General features: G+C 45.9%; 1 long non-coding RNA gene across 1 annotated transcript in view; it reads left to right on the forward strand.

The window, feature by feature from the left end:
* Positions 1 to 11,163: 11,163 nt before the first annotated feature.
* Positions 11,164 to 23,211, forward strand: part of LOC147737234 (uncharacterized) — a 42,735-nt gene continuing 30,687 nt past the window's right edge. Inside the window, exon 1 of the long non-coding RNA XR_015295872.1 lies at positions 11,164 to 11,204. This is a non-coding gene — a long non-coding RNA (uncharacterized LOC147737234). The remainder of the gene's footprint in view (positions 11,205 to 23,211) is intronic.

The raw sequence follows: 23,211 nt of genomic DNA on the forward strand, positions 1-23,211 counted from the left end.
ATGGTAGTCCTGGGCTGGCTTGCTCGACTTATTGCCGTTTGCAACAATCTGCCAAAAAAGTGATTGATCTCCTTCCCTTGCTGCGGCTAGCAAGTCTTCCCAACCAGAGTCCTCCCAATTTTATGTTCTTGTTTTAGAATCTGATTGTATATTTTCCTTTCTTGCCTAATTTTAAATCGGTTCTTTCAACTCCAAGGCCTTGATTAGGTTCTTCTTTGCTTCTCTGCATAGTTCATTAAACCAGGGATTGACTGGCATCAGCTTATCCTTTGAAGAGGTTTTACCCATCACTGCTCTAGTAAGATGAGGTTCAATTTTTTCCACTAATGCTACGTGGGTTTGGGTAATTGGGATTGGATTTATATTCTCGTTAAAAAGAAAAGAAGATAGAAGGTCACTAAAAATATTATAATTGGAAGTAAGGGATTCAAGTTTCCCTAAAATGATTGCCCATCTAACTGCCCTTCTATTGTTGCACAACATAGGCTGTGATACCTGCAAGCCTGATCTAGGATGATGCTGGAAATATTTTGCTGCTAGTTCTAGGCATAGGGGGAGGTGGTCACTTTCCCTCCTAGCCGCTACTCTAAAATCAGTCACGTATGCCGAGTGCGCAGCGCTTATCATGATATAATCTATAGCTGAAGACGATTGGCCCCTCAGAAAAGTGTTTGTGGGCTCAAAATCAGAGGGACATCTCCCATTCCAAGCCCGTAGCCCTTTTTCTACTGTTAAGTTAAAGATCTGCAGGGCTGAAGCGGTGCACCTCGCTGGTCTTTCAGAGCTGAGTATTGGGATGCCCAATGCAAGGTCTTCTTCTTCTTCCAGTATGGTTTCCATGCCCCTTAGTGGTTCTGAACAACAATTAAAATTGCCATCAATTACAATGAGGTTATTATTTGAAATAGAATCAATAATCCCTCCTAGTTGGATAATTAATGGTGATTCTTTAGAATGATCTCTTGGTCTTATGCATATGTTAAGGAGAGAGATCATAGATGTGTTGGAGAACTTTAAACATACACCCTGGATATCATCTGAACTGGACAACTATTTTGGCATTTACTTGGTTTTTAGCCCATATTAAGAGCCCGTCTGAGGGTCTGCCTTTTTTTGGTTGAATTGCCTCGATACTGAATGTTCGATATCCCACCTTATATAGGGGTTCCAATGTTCAGGTCTCTTGGAAGAGGCATAGGTCATATTTATCTATAGAGTCTTGCCAGTCAGATTCCAGGTGTTGCTTTGTTAAACCAGCGATGTTCCAGGACAATAATTTAACACCATTTATATTGGGGGCACTAATCTCTTCTCTAGTTAGCCCACTATCCGGAACTAAGTTTGATCCTTGGTTTGAACCAAAGATGGGTCCGCCCTTAGAATCATCATCATCATAAGCAATTTCCCTGTTCAAACTTGTTGTCTCGTGAGTTCCCCAACAGAGACGCTGTGTCCCTAGACTTGTTGGTGTCTGGTCAGTAGATGAATTTAGTCAATCTACTGCTTCGAGACCGCTTTGGGGAATCAGGTTGGTTCCATGGGCTCCAGGGTTAATTTTGGTCACAGTAGAGTTTAGGGGGGAACCACAGCTCATTCTATCAGCTTTATTTTGCCGAATGGAAATGTTAGAATTGAATAATGAGTGAGTCCTTAGGTTCAAGGTTATTAAGTTATCAGCTATAACTTTTGAATACAAGGTTACCCTAATATCATCTAAGCCCCCTCCTTCTTGCTGTAGCCGTTCGGCGCTCTTTATGTCAGATTTGATAACAGAAAGGCAGAGGCGCTTGGTCTTTATCCAATGTATAACCTTGTTAAGCAGGGAGTCCCCATCCTCCCTGGTTCCTGGTTTCAATCTAGGGACGTTTGTAAGAAAAATGTTATGACAAGGAAAACGCACATGGGACCACCGTTTCTGGTGCTTGTTGAAGTGCTTCTTTTCTCCCTCTGTTCCCCTCATTCCCTGTCCCCCTATCGTAAGCTTGCGGGTGGTAGACTACCCAGGGGTCTTTTCTTGTGTGGGGGGGATTTGCTGCACTCTGTGTGATATATACCATTCCTGTGGGGTGGTCACCGGATGTCCTAGGTTTGGTCTTAGGCTACGGGTATAACCTGTGTTTTGCCGCCCATGGAGGTTATCAGTTTGGGAATGTTCTGCTCTTTCTGTTTGCTCTTTGAGCCTATCAGATCCAGTAGTAATATTTTCCATCCATATCTCTACAGGTTTAGTCACATCAGGTGTATAAGCTAGACCCTTATCACATATACAGAGATTGCTGGTAAGAGCTTCTATCATATTTTTAATCGCTCTGACCTCCTCCTCAACAGTACTTAATTTATTGGACAGTGCTAACAACAAGCTGTGTGTGTCAATGGCGTGAGTTTGCACCTGGGCATATGGTGGGGATGGTTTGGGCAGCCTTCTGCTATGTAATTGATCCCCCCGAATAAGGCCCTATCGTTGTTTCTGGATTTTCTACTAACACTGAGTATTTGTTGGAGCACTCAATGGTTATAATTTCATCATGAGAACCAACACTATTATCTAGGTTGTCTAATATTTCATTACTATTGGTATTAGTTTTATTTATGCTAATCCCTTTTTCTTGGGGGATAGGAACTGATGTTACAAGGGGGTGGGTCTTTCCATTGCTCCGATGGACTGTAACTATATGGCTGTTGGTATTTCCACTTATGGTTTTATACTTTTTGCCATAGTATGAAAAGATTTTATTACTTCCTTTAAGGCTAGGCTCCTTACCATTAGACAACATATTCTCTACTTCTTCAATTAGGTTATCAATGGCTGCAAGCGTGCATTTCTCAGCTGCTGATTTTGGCAGCTTCTGTGTCCTTGGGATTTTTTTCCTACCTGTGATAGTGTGACGGGGCACGGGAGCCGGAACCTCAGACTACTGCAGAATGGTGGACAGCCACACCTCTTTTACCCTGCCCCTTGTCCCCACAGAATACCGCGGCCTCATGGAGTGAAGAGGATGATTCAGGCTGGATTCCGATTAATGCTTCGGAAGGCCCCTTTAAATCTTTTGAGCCAGGTATCGAGACTCCACCCCATGTGGGCGTAGCGAGGTCAAAAGACGGAGAAGCAGAAACCTCGTCGGACGGCGTTTCCCGAGGAGCGGAAGCCCACGTGGAGGACGACAGGAGGTCCCAAGACGCGGAGCCAAAGGAGAACGACAAGCCAGGAGGCCAACGGTTTCACGCTTCGCCCCGCCACGTTCCCACGGGAGGAGCGTGGCTTCAAGAGGTACGGGGTCGGGTAGCGGGTTGGGTCGGGCGTAAGAAACAGTAGTGAACGTTTCTGTAACGAAGCCCTCTATCCTCTACCTCTGCAACTCCCCTACCTTGGCACGAGCACTTCTCTCTTTCCTCCACCGATAGGGGTAACGAAGTATAGCACGAACTCACGACGGTTACTCCCTCACTCCCTGACCCTTGAGAACGTATCAGGTTATTATTTGGTCCTGATCCTTGTTTTCTTTCCTTTACCGGTACCGGAGCGGAACCAACCGACGAATCCTCGGTGAGGACCTTGACCACCTGACGCCCCGAAGTCGAAGAGTTTAAAACCGGAGGATTCCTTTCCTTGTTTCTATTCTAAAGACTGAGTTTAATGAAAAGGACTTGTGTCCCAATAAAGCCTTCGTTAAAACCGTTATTGAAGGCGCCTGTGTTCCTCTTTTCCTCACCCCCATCGGTAGAACCGACAACCCAGAGTGCAAACCCCAACGTCCCAGTACCCTCGGGACAGATAGCTTCCGCTGCTTTCCTTTTGCCCATTGTTGGTATACGTTTAACGCTAGTAGTGAATCTGCGCAGGGGGTAAGGGAGTGCTTAAATGTGCACGACAAGCTCCTAGGTGCTAGTAGTGTCTTTCACATACAAATATGGATTCCTAAACGCCAAGTATGGATCAAGTACCAAGTATCTATCTAGCACAGTTTACCATTAACGGGTACAAAACAATACATGCACAAGATCATTAAGAATTCAAAACAGTCTTCCCTCGATGGGTGCATGAACATATTGAAACTTGCCTATACGGTAGCAACAAGTCCCGTAAGATGATTCTTCAGCGAAAAAAGTTATTGCACGTTGTTCCATTAGCCATAAGCCTGAAATCTCTCTCAATTTCATTCTCTTGCCAGACAGAGGAGGCACTCGGGACCACTGGATGTGATTTCAAGGAGGTGGCCCAGCCCAGTCTTATCCAGGCTAAAACGGGCGCGGATGGGCCCGCCCCTGGCCCATCCCATGCCGCGGGATCCCTGTTCCGGTTTTGACACGCCCCCTGGGGCTAAGAGATGACGCTCGCTTCAGGCATCACTAGGGGACTCTGGGTAATGGAGTCCCCCACTCAATGGATGATCGGTGCAGCCCCCACGGGCTGTTCTGCTGCGGGAAGATAGTCGGTGCAGCCCCCACGGGCTGTGTCTGATGCAGGAGGATCGTGGGCTAGCAAGGGCAAACCAGGACTGGTATATTTTTACTTGTATGACGAACTGAAAAAGGGTTACCTCTGTCTCCTTCGTATAAGTCTTGAATGTCTTGAGGACACAGGCCTTGCTTTTTTTTGGTTTTAAGGAAAAGACAGAGGTCACAATCAAACGACCAAAAGCAATCAAGACTTGATGGATTTCCTTCATCACTTTCCTGTAAAGATCTTTCTGCCAGAGCTGTAAAACCTTCCACTCCTCCTCAGAGAAACGGGCAACAACGTCACAAAATGTGACAGGATCGGTGACGGTGGCTCGTTCTTAAATCGATACCCTGGGATCATAGTCAGCTCGGTGTGCCACTGATTCGGCCTGTGGAGGTCGAGGTTTCCTGCTACGACGGGGAGGGACGTCAAACAGCGAGTAGAGCACCAGGTAATGGAGCGCTATCGATTTATTTTTCTAATGGTTTTTATCCTGTACATGTGTTACTTTTATGGTTACGTTGCTATCTGAATAAAGTCTTTTGGATTGGGATTGGATTGGCTACATTCAGTCCTCTCACTCTTGAATGGGATTAGAAGGGTTTCTTTAGGTTGGCTGCTGCTTATGGCTTTCCCTGACAGTGCTCTGTGGATAACTCATGTTCCTGCAGCTAGTAGATAATTAATTTCCAAGTTTGAGGGCTCTCTGAGAGGCACAGTGACAAGAGCTGAGTCACAACGTTTTGTGTATTACGTTTCTGTGCAGGTCAGTAGTGTAACAAAACTTGAGCCCTCCCCCCACTCCCCCCCTGCATATAAACATGGACGCCCTCCTTCCCCAGACTGTCAGGACCTCTCAGGCCAGAATGAGTTAAATGAAGGATGTCAAGAAATCAAATTGTAACCTCAAACTGCATATTGTTTTGTATTATCATGCTTCACATTCTAATCATGGCTAAGTGTAATATTGTTTTGAACCTTCTTTGTCTAAACAATATAGCAATGTAACTTGCTTTTTATGTGCATACTTTCATTTACTGCTCACTGAGTCATTCTTGGTGAGTGAGTCAGTTACATTTTTGCAACATTTCTTCCATGAGTCTGTTTATTCTTAAATGCATTGTGACAAGAGGCTCAAAGAAGATGTGTATGTATTTGTAAGGTGCATAGCTGCCCTTAGGCTTCCCAGCGCTAAAAGAAACATAACTACGGTGGACTAAGTCAAGTTGCCTGAGATCTAGAGTTTTTAGGGAAAGAGCAATGTTTTGAGTCTTTTCCTGAATGCTAATTTGTTGGTTATCATGCGCATGTCCCTTGGTAGGGTGTTCCACATTTTAGGAACCAAGTGCTTGAAGGGCCTTCCTCCCCATCTTGCTCTTTTTATTCTGCCCTGTTGCATAAGAAGATCCTCTGATGACCTTAGGGTCCTAATCGGGTTTCCCCTACCCAGACTTAACACCCCCGCTGGCATCAGTGCAGCCCTCGGTCACACCATAGACCAAACTTTGCGGCCCCCGGGAAAATGTGAGTACCATGATCTAGATCAACAAAAGGCGGGAGTAGTTAGACAAGAAGACGAAATAGAAGCATGCATCTCTAAAAAGGCACAAAAAGGAACCAATGAAAACAAGCATTGGCATTGCCAATAGGTCTTGCCTTTGGGACCTTATAAGTGTTTAGCCATGCAACAGTTGATGTTGTTGCACCAAGGATATTGTGCTGGATAAATAAACACTTTAAGGTCCCAAAAGCGAGACGTACTGGCGATGCCAATACTTCTTTACCTGATGGGTATTTGCTGATTGCTGCTCGTGAGAGGTTTTGCACAGCCATACCTTGTTCCCTGCTACTGGAGTAGCTCTTCGAGGTCACTCTTGCCTTTGGACTAGCGAGGAGGGTCCTGACACCTTTATGTGGCCGCAGAGGAGGTGCGAGGCACGGCGAACAGGACTGCGAGGACCAGCATTCCTGAAAACATCCGCAGCTGGTTCCTCTTCCCGCCCGAGCCGCGCCCCCTCCCAGTGCCACGCCTCCTTCCTGACAGCTCTTTACCTCTCGCGGCCCCCGCTTCGCGGGCGCCGCTCGTGAGAGGTTTTGCACAGCCATACCTTGTTCCCTGCTACTGGAGTAGCTCTTCGAGGTCACTCTTGCCTTTGGACTAGCGAGGAGGGTCCTGACACCTTTACGTGGCCGCAGAGGAGGTGCGAGGCGCGGCGAGCAGGACTGCGAGGACCGGCATTCCTGAAAACATCCGCAGCTGGTTCCTCTTCCCGCCCGAGCCGCGCCCCCTCCCAGTGCCACGCCTCCTCGTCAACTAAAAGCGGGCCTGCCAACGCGCATCGCGGGACGCGCGCGGGGCAGAGCTCGGGGCGAAGACCGGGCAAAGAGCGGGCCGTTTGAGGCCGTTTGAGTACGGGAGAGTCCGGTCCGGGCTATAAACCTTGGCCCCACTTCCATCTCTTCAGCCAACACCCCACCCAGCGGTGCACGCAGCGGCTAAGTGTGATGTCTACACGCGAGTACAGAAGCAGGGCAGCTAAGGGGAAACTGCAAAATGGAACACTTGATGACTTTATCACCAGAACCAATATTGCAATAGACAAAGAGATTAATAAGATGCAGCATAGGGTCTCCATTGAGTTAGATGCTGCCAGAAGGCTCTCCCAGGAGATGGCTAATGCCAAGAAATCCTCTCTGGGTCACTTTGCTTTTGCGAAAACACCGGACCGTACAGTGGGTCCAGCACCAAATTTCACACAGGCACTTATCCACCATCAACCAGCCTCACCTCCTGCAGTTCCAGTATTGGAGGCCGAAGCTCAACAGGAAGCCCCAACACTATTACCCAGGGTGGGAGGGGTAGACGGGCCACCCATGGGTACTCTACCAACTACAGAACTTAAGGGCAGGAGCGCGAGTACCCCGCCTATATCCCTAAAGGGCCCCAATCAAAAACGGAAGCGGAATACCAATACCGCCTATTCCAGGAAAAAGGCCAAGGTTGCAAAGGCCCAGCTGCCTTCTCAAGCATTAGCTCAGCCTTTTCACATATCTGCTCCCAAGGTAAATGGTTTTCCCCCAGTCCAAGATTCTAGTCCAGTGGGGTTGATGGAGGAACACAAGAACCTTGTAATTGAAAATGGTGGGGTGCCACTTTGTACGATTGAAGGGAAGGATGTTGAATTCTTGACGATTGTGTGGGAAACGCAAAAAAAACTGCTGACCCCTCTAGAACTCAGATTTTCCCGCATAGAAACCCAGCTCCTCGAGACGGAAAAAAGCATCCTACACCTTGCCTCCCTGACCATCCCTGGTAACAAATTATCTAGCCAACCTCCAGCGAACAATATTCCTCCAGTAGTGGTTGCCTCCCAGCCGGTACCTACGGTAACCAAACCTGTTCCAAAGCCTCGGCATAAGGTTCCTGCAATCACCAATGAAAATAGAGTAGCGGGAAGAGCAAATGAGGTGCCGGCTCCATCTACAACAGCTCCGGAAGCACCGGCTGCCCCGCGGAATAAAGATCACGATACATATGCTCACAGACATAAATACTCGAAAAATCATCATAGGGCTTATGTTGATCTCCCCCCAGAGGTTAGACCATACGTAGTAGTGCTCACAGGGGTGCCTGAAATTCAGTACCATCAGCAGGAGGATTTTGGATCTTTAAAAAACAAGGTCATCTATTGGCTCAATGTGAACAGACCTCTACCCAATCACCTGAGAAGTAAAATTCTCATGGTGCGACGTGTCCCTTGGATAGGAACATCGCACAAATCCATCACAGGTGATTGTGTCATGGTCTCATTTGAAGATCCTAAAATCGCACACTTCATACTTTCATCGAGTAATCATGGAGCAAATTCTCCCATTGCAACTAGATCACTAACCTACTTCTAGCCCCCGCATCTTCAAGCCCAAACGGGGGGAAATTGGAATTGGAACACGATGTTGGCACGGAACGGTGCGCAGAGGGGGTACCCAATTTCTGGCAAGGTGCACATGGAGGGTGGAATGGGGTCCTTACACACAATAGATTTGGATGCCTCGAGGACGTGGATTGACTTCTATATAGTGCAAATGTCACCTTGTCAGCACTAGACTCACACAGCTCTTTGTCTGATCCCCCTCCCTGTTCTGTCCCTGTATCATCACCAACACATAGGACTACTGAGAAATTGCCACCGGGACACTGTTCCTTCCCATGCTTAGCCACACCTTCGAAATCGTCTCTCTCGGAAGACCATAATCAAATCATGGGTGACAATAAGTATGTGAAGGGGCAGCCCAATGATCATCTGGAGGGGGGGCACATCCACTGAACTTAAGCAAGATAAAGTCACTACCACCAACACATGTATAGCTGGCTATATTGACAAGGACAAAGCCTCCCCTGAGGTGCGCAACGTAATTTCTCGTTCGACACCAGAGGCTTTGCCTTTTTCAAACCCTAGCCAGCTCCGGATAAGTAGGCGCAGAAACCCCCATAATCTTAGAGAGAAGCGGGGGGCACCGAGTACACTTTCGATACTTTCTTGGAATGTGGCTGGGTTGGCAAATAAGTTGGATTCCGAGGAATGGGCAGAATTCATAGAGGAATATGATATCTGCCTGTTCCAGGAAACGTGGGCAAGAGAACAACACTCCCGCACAGGTTACGTACCCTTCGAGACTATGGCCAAATGGGGTGGGAAGGGCAGACCGTCGGGCGGTCTATCAACCTGGGTGGGTTCCCATCTTGGTTGCAGGGCAAGAAATATCGAAACTAACTCACCGGACTTGCTGTGCGTTCTCCTAGAGTGGCCAGCCGGAGCAAGAGTAGCAATAATAAACGAATACTCTAGACCAGTTGCCATTACGGGCACCTAGGGAACGATCGAGGATTTATCTGTATTTATTGATTCCATGACCCTTTCTCCATTACTCGTAATTGGGGGGGACTTCAATACTCAGTTTGAGCCCCTCCCGGATCACATGGAAGGGGCAATTAATGAAGAGGATGTTCTCTCGGAGATACCCACCATCTCGGGTCCACCTGTAAAAGCATGGTCACCTTTAGTTACACAAATAATATCCTTCACCCTATCCCATTCGTTGAGGGCTTGCAACGGGCGGCTTAAGGGAGATATCCCACCCCAGAACACCTTCAACAGACCAGGACCCGAATCACGGATAGATTACATCCTGGTGTCAATTAAGGATTGGGCTAAAGTGAGGGACTTTACAATACTTAGTAGGACCGATAGTGACCATAATTCATTGTCACTGAGACTAGCTATACAGGGTGTCCCGATAGCAAATACAGATTTAAATTTAACACCCACGGAGGGCCTAGTTGCAGCTTGCAACAGACGCAGAATCAGATGGCCAACATTGGTCCAGAACCCCCAAAATATCCAAAGGCTATATGAGGTAGTGGTGCCCGCCCTTGAAAAGGTTAGGGAACCCGGAGGTCAGGGTGAGAAAGGTTAAGGGGAAAAGAGCCTCCTGGTTCAATGCTGCTTGTAGAAGAGCAAAGGTTGCCCTTTTGGAGTCCCTCAAGACATGGGAAACTCCTAGTAAGATCAGGGATAAACGGATGGCCTACAAGTCCATCATACGTATAGCCAAAATAGAATGGGACCAGGATAACTGGTCAGAAATGACGGCTGCCCTAGCAGTCCATGACGCCCGTAGGTTCTGGCTGATCGTCAAGCATGGATCAGCCGAACCACTAGCGGCAGTAAATGCAAACATTTCTGCCACAGTTTGGGAAGACCATTTTAAATCTTTGTATAGTCCCCCCGACCAGAGCCAAGTGGGTAACTCTTCTGAATTCGCTCTGGACGGAACCCCCGAAATCCTAGCCCAAATGGACGGGTTCACCCTGGATGAACTTAAAATGGCAATTCAGGGTCTCGCGCCCGAAAAGGCGCCAGGCCTGGACAAGCTCCCAGGAGATCTTTACAAGCACGAAGCAATGATCTTGACCTCACCTGGGGTTTCTTGTGGGTGCTGCGGGCCCTGCTGGGGTCGGTTTAAAAGAGAGCCTCGGATGAACAACTGCGCATGCGCCGAGAACAGACACTGCCTCCTGCCACGGAGCCCGAGTTCAGGAAGGGCTTAGGTCTTGGATGAACAACTGCGCATGCGCCGAGTATAGACACTGCTTCCGACAGTGTGGGTAAAAGAGGCTTCGGCTTAACAACTGCGCATGCGCTAAGGACAGACATAGTGTTCGCAATCGAACACCAGAAGTCTTTGCAAGAAATATTCCTTTATTTAGTTCACAGCACGGAGCGCAGCACAGGCCCGGGGCGCAGTAAAGGGCTCCACGTCAGTACCAGTGCAGGTGGGACGGGGTCCGAGAAGGGTCACATTGAATGAGATACAGCACGCGCTGAGATGTACTGAAGTGCAAAGCTCCTCTGTCCGGCTCCTCTATGGGGGGGTGTCTCTCCTCTGCGCAGGCGCAGTGACGCTGAATATCCTCTATCCAGGGCTGTTCACAGTCTGCAGTCAGTGTAAGGGCCCAACACTTTTTGATTGTTCTGCGATAGGGAGTAGTGTCTTTGCTCCGCACGAGCGCAGCTGTGACGCGCGGTGCTGCGCCTGCGCAACCGTGAGACGCCATCTACTGTTCGTTCGGGGGAATAACACACCGGGCCCCACTCCTCACAGGCAGCCGGGCCCTCGGTGCCGGACTCAGGCGGGCCGGGCCCCCGGTGTGCCCCCTCTACCCCAGGCCCTGCAAACCCCACTGAGCGGTGCACAAGGAGAGGTGAGGTTTTTATTTTATTTTATTTATGCATTTTTATATAGCGCGGACTTTACCCGAAGGCGTCAGAGCGCTTCACATTAGGAACAGAAATGAAACATAATGAGAAACATTACAGAAGAGCAGATTACTAAAACATACGTTACTTACATAAGGTAATAGTGACAATTGTGAGCAAACAAAAAACATGAGGTAGTAAAAATTGTGAGCAACCAAAAATACATGAGGTAGTAAAGGTAATAGTGACAATTGTGAGCAAACAAAATACTTGAGGTAGTAAAAATTGCGAGCAACCAAAAATACATGAGGTAGTCAAAAGTGCACAAGAGGAAAAGTGACAAGTGTGCAGTTAAAAGAGAAAACAGAGTATAATTTGAGGTATAATACTGCAATAAGTGCTAGGCACAAGAACAGGCGTTACGTAGGCAAGGTGGCACTTGTGCAAGTATCAAAGGTAAAAACATGTGAGAGGTGTCCTCAAAGCGCCCAATCATGTGTGTGTGTTTAATAATATTTTTAGTGGATCTTATGTTTTTTGTTGTTGTTTTTGTTGTTGTTATTTATGAAGAACAAAATAGAGACAATGAACGTCATCGCCATAGTCAAACAATTCCATATAATCCCATTCACCGTGTGTGTATTTGTGGAATACCAAGTAATGTCCCTGGTGTCTGATTACTGGTGTTTGTTTTTATTTATTTTATTTTATTTTTTTAACCCCTTGGCCGTGGCTGTAATTCCACGGCGGCGCTAGGGGGGAGCCGCGCGGCGCCGCCATGCTCGTGACGGAACCACTCCGTCACAAGCCGCGGGCGCGCTATGCTTGTGACGGAGTAGTTCCGTCACGGCCCGCCTGCTCCATAGAACACGCCGCGCAGGCGCGGAATTGATGCCGCGCAGGCGCGGCGGCCGGGTCATGAAGGAACCATTCCGTCACCAGCACAGCGCGTCCGTAGCTCGTGATGGAGTGGTTCCGTCACGTGCACGGAAAGGGTTAATGCATTTTTATAAAGCGCGGACTTTACCCGAAAGTGTCAGAGCGCTTTACTATAGAACCAGTTACGTTACATGAGAGAACGGTTACAGGAATGGAACAAACAAAAATAGCATGCCATAGAATCAAAGCGACGCAGGAAAAAGGCACACAATCGCAAGCGCAGACTGTACAAGCAAAAATATGAATATATATGACAAATTTTACAATGACTAAAGCACTTACTGACGAAAAATAGCAGGCCATAGAATCAAAACAACGCAGGTAAAAAAAACACAATATTAACCGCAGCAAGCACAGGATGTACAAACAAAAATATAAATATAAGTGACGAATTTACTGAGAAGGAGGGAATTAGTTCTGAAAGTGTCTTTGGAATTAAAGAGATTTGAGGTCCGCTTTGAAGATCTGGATGGAGGTGATGGCACGGAGCGGAGCGAAGGAGGAAGCGAGTTCCAGATTCTCACAGCATTACCTGAGAACGATTGTGCCATCAATTTTTCCCTTTTGATGGAGGTGGGGCTCAAGCAGGAACTTTTCCGCATTGCGAGAAGGTCTTGAGCCTCCAGCCAATTTCAGTTTCTTCGCCAGATAGCGAGGGAAGGAAGAGTGCAAAGCTTTGTGGGTGATGCACGCTGTTTTGTAGATAGCTCTAGCCTTGATGGGAAGCCATCGGAGAGAAGATAAGATAGGATAGGAGTGATGTAGTCACTTCGTTTGGACCCTGAAATGAAGCGAGCTGCTGAATGGAGGACGGATTTGAGGGGGGAGAGGTGAGATTTGGGAAGGCCAAGTCAGAAGAGAATTACAATAGTCCAGTCTAGAGAGAACTAGCGATTGGACCAAGGTTTTTAGGTCATTCTCCGGGCAGAACCGGCGAATCCCCCATAAAAGGCACCGCTGATAACGTGCGCTCTTGGCCATGGAATTGATGTGTGAGGTTAGGTTGAGTCTTTTGTCAAGTATGACACCTACGGATTTAGCGCAGTCCACAATGATGGGTTTACTGTTGAGTAGATTTGATTGATCCATCCAGGATTGAACAGGAGGCGGAGAGAGCTAGATAAGAGGAGGAATTCCTTTTTAGAGGGATTGTGAATTACTTGGTGAGCTAACATCCAGTTGTGAATAGGGTTGAGAGTAGAGCTGAGTAGTGAGAGATCATGAGGGGAAGACACCTTGAGGTAGATTTGGGTATTATCCGCATAAAGATGGTAGAGGATTCCAGATTTGCTTAGAAGGATCCATAATGATTCCAAGTAGAGTTTGAACAGAGTGGGAGCAAGGATAGAACCTTGAGGTACACCTTGACCAACCACCAGTCGAGACAACAGACTGTTCGCAATCTTGATCATTTGGGATCTGTCCGCGAGGAAAGAGGCAAACCATTTGAGTACTGTGCCTTCCACGCCCATTCCCTGTCGGAGAATGTTAAGGAGGGTGTCGTGATTAACAGTGTCAAAAGGTGCAGAGAGGTCAAGAAGAATCAGAAGGCACAATTCCCCCGAATTGAGAATATGCAGCGCATCATCGATCACTAGCAGCAGTGTTGTTTCAGTGCTGCAGTTTTGAATTAAGCCCGACTGGAACATGTTGAGGCGATTATTGTCCATAATGTGTTGGGAGAGTTGTTTTGCAACACATTTTTGTGTGATCTTTGAAAGAAAAGGGAGATTGGTGATGGGGCGGAAGTTATTGAGGTCATTTGCATCTGCAGAGCGTTTTTTTAGAAGGGGGGAAACCTGTCTAGTTTTGAGGACAATTGGGAGGGATCCTTGACTGAGGAAGAGATTGACTAGCCTGGTCGAGTAGGAGAGAGTGTCAGTATAGAAATTAATGGCGATGCCACTGGGTATGGGGTCAGAAGAATGGTTGGAGGGTTTGATTTCGCGGATGCATTTGAGGAGATCAACCTCTGAGATGGCGGCAAAGTTCTGCCAAGTGACTAAGGATTTTCGCTCCTCGATGGGGGTGGGGTGGGTGACCTGTTCCACCAGAGATCTACTGTAAAGAACTCCGATACACACCAGATAATGGCGAAGAAGTTCTTTATTTATATATCCTCGAGGATCCCTTCTGCTAGTAAGATGCTTCTTAATTACGCTCCGGCTGTGTGGATGAGAAGTGTTTATTTTTCCTTCTTTATTTTTTTTTAAATTTCGCTGACGTCCAAGGCAGGTAAACTGGACTGCTGATTTATTACTTTAAAGATGGCCGCTTGACGTTAGAGGCATCCGTCTTTGTCGCTGACATTTACACAGATGGACTGATGACGTAGGAAGAATAATTCAATGCGGCAGTTTGTGAGTGTTCGTTAAGGCAGTTGTGTACCTCAGCAAGTGTATTTTCCAGTCAGAATGTAATTCCAGCAATATTAAAAGTTGAAGAGAAAGTGTCACATTTTTTAAAATTACCTTGAAATGTGTTGCTCGAAGCTTACTTGCTGTTTAGACTTTTAGATGAAGTTTGGCTTGTGGCTCGCTGAAAATTCTTGTTGGTTTCTTTGTTGTAGTACGTTTTTTTCCGATAATTTTTCCTTGTTACTTCTTATTTCGATCGCAAGTTCCAAGTAAGTATTTTAGCCAAAGTTCATTTCTGCATGTTCAAATTTTATCAAGTTTCTTTTTCTTCAGAATTTTTACTCGTTTGAGTTTACTGTGTTCACCTTAATTACATATTTGACTGTTCTCCGACCTTAAGTGCACTGATGTTAACAAAATCAATTTATTATTTGCAAATCTTGGAATTCACCTGACACGAAGTACTTGAAATCGCGTATCTTCTATGACTGTATCCTTGTATATTTCCTTAAGTGCTGAGTTCTCGTGTTGGTGCTCGTCGCCACTTTGTAAAGAACTCCGATACACACCAGATAATAAGCGAAGAAGTTCTTTATTTATAATCGCCAACACAGGCTCCAGGGGAGCTCTAGCGTAACTTGTCAAAGCAGTGATCAGCTGTCAACTGTCAGCTGATTACCTCACGGCTGGTACGGTATCCGCACATGGACATCAAAAAAGCAATGGCAGAACTGTGTCCACGGAGGGACACAACTACAGAGGACGTAACATCTACTTATTATTTCTATGATGAGTTTGTATTGTTCTTGTTTTGTCTCAACATTGGTTTGCTTGTTCAACCTGGTGCGTTCAAGGCACTCTATATGCTCGATACTACCGCTGACCTAATGGCCTATTTAAATGTTTTTCCATTTAGCTGCCTACACCCGGAGGCTTTCTGACCATACCATTACTAAGTGGTTTATGCTCGCTATCATGGCGCTCTCACCAATATTGAAGTGGAAGATCGTTCTGAATATTTATGAGTAAGTGTTCCCTGTATCTGATGGCTTCTTCAGGCTTTTCGATGTTTGACGATTAGGGCAAGTGCAAGAGCACACTACCTGTTGTCCAATAGTTTGCATACCAATGTTCTGGTTTCTACTTACTAGTCGTTCCAGGACTCTTTACTTACGTATAACTACTACGAAGGTTCACTCGACACAGAGAAAATATTTCTGACCGACTACTTGGGCCACAGATACTCCTCTCTAAAGTAAGTGCTGGGAAGAGAGGTTGTTAGGGTCACTATATAGCTGGCTTTTAGAGATAGGTGATTTAAGTCATCTTTTGATACTTTACATTTACTATCACCTATACTGATCTCTTTAGCTGCTGGTATTTATGCTGTGAGGGGTCTCATATTTCGGATGCTCCATCTTACTGCTGGTTATTAGACTGCGGGCCCAGTAATCTTCATTGGATGTAGTAAGTTTTGGCTTGTTACTAAGCAGCCCACATGAGTTAAACCATTCATTGTATCTTGCATTAGTTACATTATATATATATATTTATATATATACATTTCTTTTTTTTTACTACACTACATCACATATATACCTTTCCAGTAAATATATTTTTTAGCTGGTATGAAAGGTCATGTGGATCTATGTTTTGACGAGATCAATCAGGACTTTGAGGAGCTAGTTGTAAAACATATAAGAAGATTGTATAGGAATAACTCGTGGATTTTCGACTTTATTTTATTTTTAGTATACATTCTACATATTTGCAGAACATCTTCTAGCTTGGCAGCCATACTACCTCATCAGAATACCCTTTGAAAAGCTTAGAAGTGCCTCATATGATATTTATAACATTCTCAACTTGGGTATTTACTTATATGTTTCTCTCTGGAATTGTTTCACTTCACCAATTATCCTTGGATTTGGAATTGGCGTACTATATGGAGATTGGGTCTATTTTTCATTTTAATTAACTTTTTCTTTCTTTCACTTGGAGCTTCAATTTGTGTACTTGGGTGTCTTTGTGATTCACTGGATATTTCCAACATTTTCCCTTCGTTTCCCTTTTTTAACTAACACTTTTAAGACCTTCCTTTCTACCCCTTCTTGTTTCTTCTACAGGCATGTTTTTATTAGAAACTTAATAGATTTTTCTATATACAAAAACGTTTTTTGTGAATAACTATTAAAAAGTTATGAATGAAATGTATTTTTCTGTTAAACAGCCTTGAAAAAGTCGTCCCAAGACACAACACGTGTCGGCTGTTCTTGTTTCTGTCTCTACGTGTCAACATTTGAGAAGACTTATGAATAAAATATTTCTGTTACATATATATAATTGGACTTGTGCTACTATTGTTCTCAGAGCTGTGGACCCACTTGAGTCCCCTTTATAACTTGTTTGAGCTGTGCCCTGTCATTCAGATTATTGTTTTGCTATATGAAGATTTTCTACATATAGATTAGCACTGTGGATGGCACAGTGCTTGGTATTGAGCACGCTGGAGAAAATCCGCTTCATCTTGTTAACTTTGTGGCAACCTTTTACGGAGGTGCTGGCTGTTGTGTACCACTGCCATCAGGTGTTTTTGTAACAAGCCAGAACTATTGGCTTTGTCTATGGTTGTTAGTTGCATAAAATAAAAAAGCAGCAACCATGGCTGCTATATTCTTTCTCGGGATGATGAGTATAGTCTAGTGATAGTGGCGCCTCACTTGATTATCGGTGTATCTGTTCTATACTATTTAGTGTGTTATGGTGCTTGGGGCGGGGGTCCTCATCCTTGACCTCATCATTCAGTACTCCACGTGAGAACTGTACAAATTTTGTTACAATGTCCTAGCACACATAAACCCTTATTCCGTTTTGTTCATATATATAAACAAAAAATAGCAGTAAACAATCTCTGTATTCATATTTTCTTTTCTTTATTCCAGTAGTTGTTGCCAACACGTGTTTCGTTTCTGCCTGGGTAGTTCATCCGCGACTTCGTCAGGGCTGTAAAACATATATACAATGCGATGTAACAACATCACACATATGTTTTGCATTAAGATCTATGCATATGTGTACACAGTCCCTCAGTCCCCTTTTAAGGTAGAGGATAAGCACCCCAAAAGTGTGAGCTTAGTGAGACAGAAATACGGCACAATTTTGGTTGTGTTGCATTCAAAATTGAGATAATTTATTTCTCTATTCCCTGTGTGTCCCAGTGGTAGGGGTATTATGCAAATAATATTAGGGGTCATATCTCCTGTATATAGTGTCTATATTCTTCATGCTATCTGTAGCGCTTACAGTGTATACCCCAGGATTGGCATACCTGAGATACTGGAATCGAGATCAGCTGGCCTGTAATTCATAAGACCAATATGAGTATTCGGGCAAACATCAGAAAACGTAATCACTCCTTACTAGTTGACATATAATCAAAATGTCACCAAAAGAGCCTACCTTCTGACCGATTGTAATTCCGTCCCGGCCAATTGTCGGCCTGGGTGAGGATGTAGGTATCTTATGTCGTATGCTCAGAAATTCTGAAACAGAATCATACCTGTCCATTATTTCCAGTCTTCATAACATTTCCATCGAGCACCATATTACTCATCCATTACCGACTCCTCCAAATCAATCTCCAACCTATTGTGTATCATCTTATCCTTAAAAACTAAAAACGGCAGTGGATTCCGTCACAACTATTAGTTATGGAATCGCTGTGCTGATCCCATTTTACAGACTAAACCTGTCTGTATTATTAAAATTATAGATATCTCATCTGTTGTACCAGATTATCATGGGAAATATCTATCAGTTCTAAACTTGGCATGCATTATTATTATACGAGCTTAAGTCTTATACTGCGTTTAGTAATATAAACCACTGTAACCCATGGTAATCCATATATTAGGTAAATCTACGCACAAAACTGCTCGTATAGATACCTTGCGTGTGTCTCAGAAGGCTCGTAGTAAGTCGATGTGGGAGAAGGCAGAACGCTGTACGTGGCGTCGTCTTCCCCAGTAATATTAGTAACTGTGTCCCAAAGTCCTAATTCGGATTCTGCATACAAGTATATGGAGATTTAGAGTGAGAGAGGTACCCCTTGGGAATGTCAAGAGAAATAGGGTAATTAAACCAGTAGAGAGCAGAGTTTCCCTGGACCGTGATATATATATACACAATCAACATACAACAATATAATATAACAACGTAAATAAATAAATGATTTCAAAATGTATTAAAAATACATCTTAACATAAAATCATTAGAAATATATGCAATTCTTAATCCCCACAATGTAAGAGCATAGATAAAAATACATAAAAACAATCATACAATTATGACCAGCATAATTTATACAAGACAGAACATGTTATATGACTTAAATTTGTCATTCCTCTTTGTACATCTCATATATTTCACTGCCACATAATGTCATCCACTTTCAAATATTTGATGATTGACAGAAATGTTGCTTAATGGGATGGTACAGGTGAATGCGTCGACGCGTTTCAATGGCTTGAAAATTTTACACCATCTTTTTCAAGACAAGTACGTTTTGTCTGTCTCTGACAGGGTTATTGGTCTTTTCCCTATAAAGATATACAGAATTAAATTCTATTCTTTTTTTGATAAAATCACATTTTATTCATCACGTTAATTTAAATGCTATACTTTAACATCATACATATAACGTCCCCTACAAAACATTATTTTCAATCTGAAACCTTCTTAATGCTGTTAGAACATTATCATTCTTTCTTTTTTTTAAATTTATTTTTATTGCAGATACACAAGGGGCCATTATACAATCTGTCAGCGAAACTCTGTGTACAGTAGCTATTATTACCTCGCACCCTGAAAGATATACGGCCATTCAGCCCACACCCCGGAAGTCGGGCGGTGCGCGTCGTCAGTGTCTCAGTTACTCCCAAGGTTGCCAGCCATGATCAGTCTTAGGCTACCCAAGTTTCCACTTTTTCTTTTTTGTTGTAAGTATTGAAACTGTCCCCTTCCCTCCCCCCTCCCTCAACCCACGGCGGTCAAACGTTAAAAAACTCAAGATAGAATTCAGCAATATACAAGCAGTTTACAGAAACGTATGATTTTCGCATACTCTCCCTCCCACCATCAGCCAGGTACATACATTTGTTCGGAGCTTGTTATGATCAGTGACCCTCTACTCCTCGATGCGGTTGAAAGCATGTCCATTCAGTCCCTCCTATACCCCAACCGGACAAAAGCAGTGACGCAATCCCTCTACCCTCTCACATCCCACTACAACCCCCCATCCAATCCATGATAGTGTCTCCATTTAGACCAAACTTTCCTGAATTTCCGGGGACAACCTCTCGCCTTGTACGTGACCCTCTCCGCTGCCATTTACAGGTCTAAACCTCTCCTCCACTCCTCTAGGTCCGCGGATTCTGGCGCTCCCCAATGTTTTGCAATGTCCCACTTGGCAACTACTAATGCCAGGACCAGGAAAATGAGTAGTGGGCGGGTCAGGTCTACTTCGGTCGACATACCAAGCAGCGCCAACTTAGGGTCTATAGGGATGGGAGCCCGAGGACTTCTTCAAGTTCCTGAAAGATCTGCGACCAGTACCTCTGTATGACAGAACAGGTCCATACTGTCCTCCCGCCGGCACCTAAGGCATCATGGTCCCTCTATTCTCCCCATTTTGTATAGATGTACCCTGTCGAAGTATGTTCTGGGGAGAAAGTTAAATTGGATCAGTCGCAGCCTGGACTTGATGGCCACTTCCCGGAATCCCGGGGGTGTGTCAAGATTATCTCCCAGTCCAGGTCTTCCATCTCCCCTACCTCCGCCTCCCATACCTGTCTAAGTTTTGTTAAGTCATCCAACATATGGTTCGTCAGTGTTTTATATGTGAGGGACACCGCCTGTCCAACCATGTGTTCCTGGAGCAGTCTCCCCTCCAGTGGTGCATACTCGGGAATATCAAGCAGCAAGATATTCTGGGTCTGCCAGGCATGGCGCAGCAGTACCTATTTGAAATGTTGCGTGGTGTGCAACCCGAACTCCATTTGGAGGGCCCTGAACGACTTTAGTTCCCCCTTGGCTATTACATCTCCAATAGTAGAAATGCCAATGTCGTCCCATCTCTGGAATCCACGTAGTTTATGTAACTCATGTAGCCAGCGACAATACCACAGTGGTGTCTGCCTTGTAGGTTTGTGTTCCCACCCCATGCGTTTTGTAGCTTTCGTCCAGGCCCTTAGCGTTATGGATGTAGCAGGGAGAAGGTGGGCTCTCCTCGCATCCCCATAGAGATACTGCAGTATATTTCTGGGCGCCAGTTTAGCTCTTTCCAGGGAATATGTCGGGTGGTCCGCCGCCGCATGGAGCCAATCATTGATTGGAGTCAGATGTTCCACCCAGTAGTAGGCTTCCAAATTGGGAAGCGAGATTCCCCCGTTGTACTGGTGTCTTTGTAGTGTGGCCAGGGCCACCCTCGCCTGTTTCCCGAGCCAGAGGAAAGATCGCAAATCTGCATGGATCCTGGAGAAGACCGTAGTTGGCAGCGGATAGTACTCGTTTTGGAGGGCGTATAGAAATTTCGGTAGGACAACCATTTTATACATGGCTGCCCTGCCCAGGAGTGTTAAAGGGAGCCGTCTCCAACGGTCCATATCCGCCACCGCGTTCACGATGATACGCTCCACGTTTTTTTGGAACGAGAGAGGGATGTTCGTCGTAATATAAACCCCCAGGTACTGGAACCCTTCTGCTGTCGTCGTCAGTTCCCCTGGTAAACTCCCCCACTGATTTCTCCCCTTCGGGTCGTATAGTACTGATTTGTGCCAATTTATTTTGTGGCCCGCCATCTCCCCATATTGTTCCAATTCTCGGAAGAGCTCCGGTACGGTCGTCTCGGGCTCTGTTATATAGAGCAGGGCGTCATCCGCGTAAAGCGAAATCTTTTCGGGGGGGAGCGTCGTCGCCCCATCAGTGAAGCCGTGCATATTTGCATTGTGTCTGACCCTGTCCACTAGGGCTTCTATTACAAGTGTAAAGAGAAGTGGGGACAGGGGGCATCCTTGCCTAGTACCTCTCTGGATAGGAAATATTCGGGAGAGCGTTCCATTAACCCTCACCCTAGCCCTTGGGCCGGTATAGAGTAGTCTGATCCACGCCGTTAACTTTGGACCGAATCCAAATCTCCGGAGCACTGCAAACAGAAAGGGCCAATGTACCGCATCGAACGCTTTTTCAGCGTCCAGGGAGAGGAACCAGTGTGGGTCTTCCCTCTCCTTTACCTCCTGGAGCCAGTTATGAGTTCTGCGGAGATTTAGCTTTGTTGCCCTGTCAGGTAGGAAACCTGACTGGTCCATATGTACCAGACCTGTTATGACCGCCCTCAAGCGAACCGCCAGGATGGTCGCCAGCACTTTTACTTCCGTGTTGAGTAGAGATATCGGCCGGTAGGAGGCACATTCAGTTCGTGGCTTACCCTCCTTGATTAATGGTATAATTGTGGCCATAGTAAGATCCGGAGGGAGTTCTCCGATCTCAAGGGCGTCTACTAGGAGGCCCCGAAGGTGGGGGGTCAGCAGGTCTGATGTGCATTTAAAGAGTTCTGCCGGGAATCCATTCGGGCCCGGTGTTTTACCCGGTCGGAGTCTGGCAATAGCGGTCGTGATGTCTTCTAACGTTATGTCAGCTTCTAATGTGTCCACTTCTTCCGGTGGAAGGACCGGCAAGGTGGTGTTGTCCAGATACTGAAGGGCCTCCTCGTAAGTCGCCAGGTCGCGCGCTTTGTATAAGGTTTCATAGTGGGTAGCAAAAGCCTCCGCTATTTCTACGTCAGTTTTGACCGCATTACCTCCCATCGTGGCTATGCCATCTATCCACCTCTCTGCTCTCTCCTTCTTGCTGAGCCATGCCAGTAATTTCCCTGACTTATCCCCCACGTCATACAATCTGTGTAGGTCGCTTGTGATTAGGTCTTGGCTTCGTTAGTCACCAATTCCCGATATTGCTTCTGAACGTCAAGTAACCGCCGCAGGGAGTTTTCGGACTTATGGGCTAGGTATTCGCCTTCCTATTTTAGAATAGACTGTTCCAGGGCTGCTGCCTCTGCCTGAAGTCGCCGTCTGTCTTCCTCTAGTCGAAGCCTAATCCTATCGCGCATGACTGGTTTCAGGGCCTCCCATAATGTGATTTTTGACAATGTCCTTGAGGTATATCTTTATGTCTGTCCTCACATCTTTCAGTATTTTTGCGTTCTGGAGGTCCCAGGCCGCGAGTCGTCAGTACCCCGCATCCTCAGCTCTGTCACGCCCTACTCTAACATACAAAGGTGAGTGGTCAGAGATGCCCCTGGCTCTGTAGTCAGCTACATCCCCTACTTCCAGCCATTGCCTGTGCATGAAAACATAATCAAGACGGGAGAACGTCCGATGCGCCCCTTAGTAGGTGGAGTAGGCGCGCTGCGTCGGGTGAAGTCACCGCCATGCGTCCGTCAGCCCCAAGGAGGACATCAGATCAAACAATGCCGTCCTATGTCCGCCGTCAACTATGGTGCCTGATCTGTCGAGGGCAACGTCCATGACATCATTAAAGTCCCCTCCCACCACCTGTATCGTGTCTGCTGTGTCTAAGAGGATGTTCGCGACTGAGGCATTTGTGCGCGACTGCAGCTTAGGTGGTGCATAAACAGAGATCAAGGTATACGTGTGCCTAT

Source organism: Lissotriton vulgaris, chromosome 1_1 (genome assembly GCF_964263255.1).
Source record: "Lissotriton vulgaris chromosome 1_1, aLisVul1.2, whole genome shotgun sequence".
NCBI lineage: Eukaryota > Metazoa > Chordata > Amphibia > Caudata > Salamandridae > Lissotriton > Lissotriton vulgaris.